Raw genomic sequence first — 7,829 nt, 5'->3', positions numbered from 1 at the left:
GCCGCCGCCGCCGCCGCCGCGCCGCGCCGCGCCGCTCCGCTCCGCCCCGCTTATTTAATGTAATTTCGTTGCCGCTGCTCGCTTCCACACCCGGCGTGGCGAGGTGAGGTGACTTCGTATAGCCCCGGACTTTGTATCAAGATGCCATTAACCTTTTGTTTCAACCAATTAACCGGCTTGAAAAATTATCACAAAAATTATGACACAAAAGGCTTTAAAACCGCGCTGCCATACGGAATGCCGTCGCGCTGCAATGACCGCACCGGGTGTGGTTATGCGTGACGATAAAAATGTTGAGCGAAAAGCCAAGAAGCGTCCACGAGACGCGTATAGCAGTGTGCTGATGATCGGTTCGTTGCAGAAACAAACTCGTCGAGTATTTCACATATTAAAAGCTAATTTCTCAAAAACAGCGAATGTATTACAAAAAAAATCGCGCGTCGCACACGTCATTATATTCTTTTATATCTTTTGGTGTTACGTCATTGACATAACGCGCGTTTCTTATAACGTAATACTATTAATTTAATATGCACGCTGCACGTGCTGCGAAAAACGTATTTGTGCAACCGAGAGAGGAGAAAGCAGCGGCCGAATCTCTCTCCGTAAGATTTGCATATTTAATTTAACTACAGCTATAATCAACGTTTTTATCACACATATTCACCCAATTTCTATGATAATAAATACGCTCGTTCGCAACGTAGTATTTAGCGAATTAACCCAATGCGCTATAATTATGATAAACATAATAGCTATACGATGGAATCGTGAGTCGGTGCGAAAACGCCGTAACTCACGTGAATTTACTTGGAAGATTTTTTTTCCCCCGCTTTATAATCGGGTCTACCTACATGCCAATCAGGCTCTCGACATTGTCCATTTCATCGTGTTTATATATTATATATATACATATATATATAAACACGATGAATATTGTATATATATATATATATATATATACAGCTTTCCCTCATCTCGCTCCTTTTTTTTTTTTCGCGTGCACCTTTACCTCGGTATTATCGCCGTGAATCGGGGCTCCTAGGCTCATTAATATTTATACATGCGAATTATTACGGCCAGAAATTATGTCTTAATATCGAATTACGCGTTATTACTCTGGGTTACATTGTATTTCGTGGTGAAATTAAAGCGATAGGCAAGGAAGTGAAATAAAGAAGGCTCGAATTATGCACGCGCGAGAGTATAATTTGATATAGGTAACACAGCATATATAGGCACGCATATGCCCGTAATATATGCGAGACATTTTAATTATTTTTCACGAAGAGGAGATATTCCAACAAACTTTTTAACTTATCGCTCTATAAACTTATATATATATATATATAATTTGTAATTGCCTACACTGTTAGATATCAAAGGAGCAATTATAGTAGCAAACCTTTGAGTCAAATAACATTTTATTTACTTCCATTTATGTCAAAATGTAAATCAATCCATTTCTGCGAATAGTTTCAAAGTAAATGCTGTTGATGTATGGCATTTAGAAAGTAATAAACTAAATCTGAGTCTCTCTCTTTCTCTCTCAAATTTAATATATTTTCTCAGATTAAACTGTTTAACTCCATTGTTTTAGTTAAATTAACGACAGAATTGAGTAAGAGGAGTGGGATGACTAAAAATAATTTAAATTAGGTATAATTTAATATTATGAATTTAACAATGCATATATATATATACATATATATGAAATTTCTGATCATATGTAACAATAGTAGTATAATGAAAGTAATAAAAATCAAATCGAAGATCTAAATGACGTACAATTACATTAATGAAAAATAACGAGACAACGCAGTCAAAAATGCTCAACGACATATTCCTGAAAGAGCGATTTCCGGTCGAGATTAAACGCGAAATTAAAAACTTTTGCATCTCTATTGATTATTCGATCTCACACGTGGCTGTATTACCTGTCTCTATTCCACATACGCAATGGCGCAAAGTGAACGCTCGACAGACGGTGTCCATTTTAGCCGCTATCGGATTTCACTTAACGGAATAATCAGCGATTAATCGCCGCCGGTGGCTATTGATTAATATAAATTCTTCGGGCGGAATCGGTCGTCCAATGATATGCGAAACGGAAGTTAAAATTTGCGATTAAAATAGGTAGTAATATCAGTTTGCAGTTAAATAAATTTTCTCTATATCACGATTATGAATACGATCCAGAAAAGAATGAAGTATGACTAATTGATATCAGTTAATCCTTTGTTCTTTGTCTCTTTGTATTACGAAATATATTTCAAAAAGCGAAATTTTTTTCTCCATTACAACGTTTACAACGGAAAATGTCGGAAAAAAGACTAGAAACATAGAAAATTTTCTGCGTTAACTGTATTAGATATACGGAATTAATTGCAAATAATTCACTCTGCTGCATATATATATATATATGAATAATTATTATATAATAACAGTTAATTAATGACAAGCGAGGCCAATTAAGTGAGTCTGCTGCAAAGAAAGACGTGAAAAAATTCAACTCACACGCCAACATGAACTACGCAAAGTAGAAATGAATTATATATCAATACCCGAGGTATACAACCCGACAATTTTACCATCATCTTCTACGTAAAATTAAGCAAACTTACTGCGAACAAAGTAATTCGCGCCTTGAAGAACATCGATAAAACGAAGCGAAGACGCGTGTCTCTCGTCGTCAGTGTACAACGTGTCTCTCCGTCGCGACAAAAATAGGAAACGCTCGTTCGAGGAAAGTGCAAGTAATAGCTACTACGCAGCAGTGTGAGAGAAATGGAGAGATTTCACGCGTAGAATATGAAAAGCGTCTACACATTGCGCGAGTATCGATCGTGCTTGAAAAGAAGAACGCGATGGGAGGCATCGTCGTTGGTCTCTCAGAAAAATATTCCGTCGTTCGCGGTGCTTAATTAAGAATGTATTCACTTGAGGGATTCATAATTTTATATTATTATAATTAGGTAACCGATTATATTGAATAAACAGATACATTGGGCAAAATCATTGGGTTACTTAATTATTGAGAAAAAAATTATGACAAAAATACGATTATTTGTTGTCAACTACGTAACTGAAAAGATATTTTGTAATCCAGAAACTTCTGTGTAATTTTAAAAGAATCGTATAACTGCATATACACGCGTATATCTATATTACAACGATTTTTTTATACGTGGCATTTCACAAAGAATTTTTTGGCGCTAAAAATGGAAGGCAGAAAATCGTGAAATATAGAAAGCTAAAAAAAAAAAGAAGACGAATCATGGATGGCGAACGAGGTGAGAGTACTACTCATTTAGTAACTCAAGCAGACCACTTTAGCTCTTTTGTAACCGCTAAACCTTAAGTCCTTAAACGATCTCGCCGCATTTTCGAAGGAAAAATGATTTCACCCACACACACAAACCGTAGCATTTTTCAACTCTTTTTATGTAATAAAACGATTAAGCGACAAAACGAAAGTGGCTATAAATAAATGTTGTACGTATTGCGAGTAATTGAAGTAATTATAATTATCTTATTAATGTAGCTAATTAATTTTTGTCACGTAATTAAATTTCGTTTTCCCTAAAATAAGTATTGTAATACAAAGCCGTTATGCGCACAGTAAAAATACAGATCCGAACGGGATGCACCGTTGACGACAAGGAATATCCGACAAAGAATACCGTCGAGATGTTATTACTCAGCGAGATTTTGGAGGAAATCGATACGGGCGCGCGACGATATTTTCTCCCGCGTCGCGTTTCTGCACGTCGAACGAGGAAACGTCGCGGGACCGTGAATCATCGCCGGCGATCGTGAATCACGTCGCCCTTCGCCAAAGCGAGGAGTTTAAAGCAGCGTTCACACCAAGTCGCGCTCCGAGAATCCGCCGATACGCTCCCATGGGTGCGGCCCCCGTGGTACGAAGGTTCCTCGCACGGGATGAAATATCTACCCTCCTCCACCACCTTCTCTCTTCCTTCTTCTTCCCCCCTCCTCCCCGTCCCTCTCTCTCTCTCTCTCTCTCTCTCTCACCGCCCATCCTGCTCCCGCGGCGGTATAATTAACCCTGGACGTTCGGGTTAACCCGCGCAGGTAAGAGCAGATACGTGGAGTAAACTTGGAGGGAATACCTCGTATTTCGTGCCTTCTCGCTCGGCAACAAAGTATTAAATTAGCACCAGGAAGCCGGAGAGGGTTCTCGATGCAACCCTTTTCCCGAGGTGCATCGAGAAGGAGGATTTATCGTCGATGCGGTTCGGAATGCACACACCCGCGCGCGCGCGCGCGCGAGCGTACACGTACACGCGTGGAAATTCTTCGATAATCATGCTGGCTCGCGGGTACGAGAGTGGTCGTTCACTCCGTGACTCCTTAACCCCTCGCGCACCGAAATATATTTCGTTTCTTTTTTTTTTTTTATTTTTATGTTTTCGTAATACGAGAAGCGTGTAGCAGTTCAGATCAGTTAAGAATCGAGGTTCCGCTCGGTTACTCCCGGTTACAGACCCTCCGCCGCCTTGCGACTCATTTATTAATGACGCTATCGTAGCAACGAGACGTTTCTAGCTTTTATCGCTGTAATCAAATTTATCGCAATAACGCGGTGATGAATTTTTATCCAGTTTTCTAACGTCAGCGGTAAACTTCGTGTTATTCCCGCGCGCGAAACTCAGTTGACAAGCCCGATACTTTTCCAACGATAATGGCATGCGTTTAAATAAATTCTCCGTCGATTATCTGCGCCACGCAGAATCGTGTTTACCAAGGTAACTAAAGAAGCATATATTTTATAAGAAATAATATCAAGGAGAGACGAAAAAGTAATCTGTTTTCTGACTATTATCGCACAAGCAATCACTTTTAATTGTCACTTTTACTCAAATACTGGTATATTAAATATTTTTAATTAATAAGAAAAATGACACTATATAGTTAGACTGATTAAAATTGATTTTAATGGAGCAAAACTATGATTGTTTTAAGGACCACACTTAGATGTCGCTTGAAAACGTGAAACATTTTGAAGAAACGTAATCATCTGAAATATTTTCAACCGTTCTTTTGAAAATTTCTTCTGAATGTATACTTTACGGTACATTTATCGTAATTGTGTCTTCGTACAATACCTTGAGATGCCGAAACAGTCTCGCTGATTATTAGATTACGCTGTTTGATAACGCGCGGATATACAATCGAGATTTACCGCGCGATATCTCCGCCGGACATGTTTCTCGCGATGATGTGAATTGTAAACTGACGCGCGATAAGTGACAACGGAGTCGACAATACGTATCCCAGGCTTTGGGCAAGAACTGAGCTCGCTCGCAGCAGACGTGTTGCTAGCCGCGCATTACGAACGGTGCCGCAAGAAACGAGACACGGTCGAATGCATTACGCTTGTATGTGACGATGACAATGCATGATCCTCGTAACGTTGTTAGGGGCTTGGGATGCATGGTGCGAGGCATCGAGTGGGCACGATACAGCGACTCTTTAAAAAGGTTACATAACGCAAATGTTCATAAAGAGACAGTCGCATTACACATTACAGTCTCCAGATAATTACGTTTGTTAGATCTGATTAATCACGTGCAACAGGAACGACGAATGAAAAAATGTTACAGTACCATAAACAATAAAATAAAAATAAAAATAAATAAAGTAAAAATTCTTTTTATAGTACAAATAAAATTTCAAGAAGTACGGATTTTATCTCCCCATTTCGATGTGAACATATTAATCTTCCGCGCTGTCTTTCTCTCTCTTCTTTCTGCGAGTTCGATGCACGCGCGTTATTATATAAAGAATCAATCGTCTCCGTTTTAATATTTCGCTGATATTAGATATCCGTCCCGTGTACTGCTCGAAACGTTGACTCGAAAATCGTTCTCGATAATTGAACGAAGAACACATCCACAACAATACTTATTCGAAAGGGAAGGAACCAAAACAACTCACGAATTTCCATTAATCTCTGTCTCATGCGAGCTATCATCGAGGAGTTTCATCGATCTTCGATCACCTTGCCCAAGGTCGATTTTGTCTCGCCATTTACTTTCCTCCTGAAGGCTCTTCTTTGCCATTTCTAGATGTGCCTCTTGAAAATCGAGGTCTTATACGATCAACGGTCGAGATGTGAAAGTTGATCGCACACGTACGCAACGATGCGTGGAGATAGAAGGTATCTTCCTGGTATAATTTAGAGAAGTATACAGAGAGCGAGCCAACGTAATGTTTCTCGAGGAATGCGCGAACGATAGCTTTTACTATTACATTAATTGACTCGTAAATATTCGCGACAATCGAATATCGTAAGTGTCCAACTCATATTTTCTAACATTTAAATCACTGTAACTTGATAAAACTTTTTATTTAAATAAAATGCCAAGTTCGCCACTCATCTATCATTCAATTAACACAAGTTAATGATGTATCAGCTAATGAGTAAGTCCAGTATATGTACGTGACATTGTCATATAATATGTGTAATGTAGATTTAGATATCGCGGCTGATAATATCACATTAGCTTGCTTAAATGATTGTATAAAATAAAGAATGAATAACGTAATTTCATGTTGCACATGGAGTCTTTCGTCGCGTGAAATAAGTCTATTTTAATATTATATCTCTCCAAATTTATTATTGTAATATATCCGAAAATGTTGTTAATACACACACGCAAATAATAACTGTAATAACAAAATACATCACGTATAATTTTATGTGTGCTTGTAAAAACGAATGTTTTAAACACATATAATTATATACATTTTAATAAAACTCTTCAATATAAAGTAGATAAATACTACTTTGAATGCTTTCGCTCAACAAGAAAAATAAGATATATTGTTATCAATAAAAAGACGTGAATAATAAATTTCAGTTTCAATTTTCACCCTTATTATACATGTATATATTTCATGATATTAAAGCAGAACTAATATCACTCATAAAGATAATACCCATTATTGGCGCGTTTCAGTGTGACATAATCACGTCTTTTAAGCACGGCGATAAACGCATATATTCGCCGGTTATACCGACGCTCTGCGTAAAGGTATATTACCACGTGCGAATGGAGAAAAATCGCAAGAACGTTAATTTCTCGAATCAACAATTTCCGATCGAAATCGCGTCTCTGTACCACCGCCAGTCGTTCGGTGCGTACGTAACCGTATCCTCGGGTTATACTCACGTACCACACGCGTGCCCGCGCGCGTCTACTCGACGGTTATCTCTCTCTCTCGTGCGCGTTTACTATCGCGCATCCGTGCGCGTCCATTAGTATACGCGCGCTCACGCTCACGCACACGTTCGGTCCGAATGCGGTCGTGCACGGTGCGTTCACACGTCTCTACGTGTACGTGTACACGCATATGCGCGCGGTCGAGTATAAAGTCACAGCGGGAGCAGAAGCGGCGGCAACGCGACGAGCACACACGCGACGTGCGGAGAGAGAAGAGTCGGACGGCAAAAGGAAGAGAGGACGGGAGGAAGGGAAGGAGAAAGAGGAGAAACGGGTGACGACGATGCGCGGTGTGTCTTTCTCTCTCTCTCAGCACGCTACGCATACCTAACTTAGGTCATACCGACACGAACGCGATAAGTGTCCCCGCCAGAGTGAGCCAGAGGGAGGAGGGAGAAAACGAGTCGCGGAATTCGAGCCCCGGGGTGGTCCGAAAGTTACGAATCTCTGCGGGCAATACGACGAGAGGAGCGAGTGTGAACGCCGAGTCGTCCCCGAATCCGGCCCGTATGCAATTACGCGGCCGGATTTTGCTCCGTCCCGAGTAATTACGCGCCGCAACGTATTTTTGCGCGAATT

The sequence above is a fragment of the Cyphomyrmex costatus genome, unplaced genomic scaffold (genome assembly GCF_001594065.2).
Source record: "Cyphomyrmex costatus isolate MS0001 unplaced genomic scaffold, Ccosl1.0 scaffold122, whole genome shotgun sequence".
Taxonomy (NCBI): domain Eukaryota; kingdom Metazoa; phylum Arthropoda; class Insecta; order Hymenoptera; family Formicidae; genus Cyphomyrmex; species Cyphomyrmex costatus.
The sequence above is the reverse complement of the archived record's forward strand: the minus strand, read 5'-3'. Positions refer to the sequence as shown.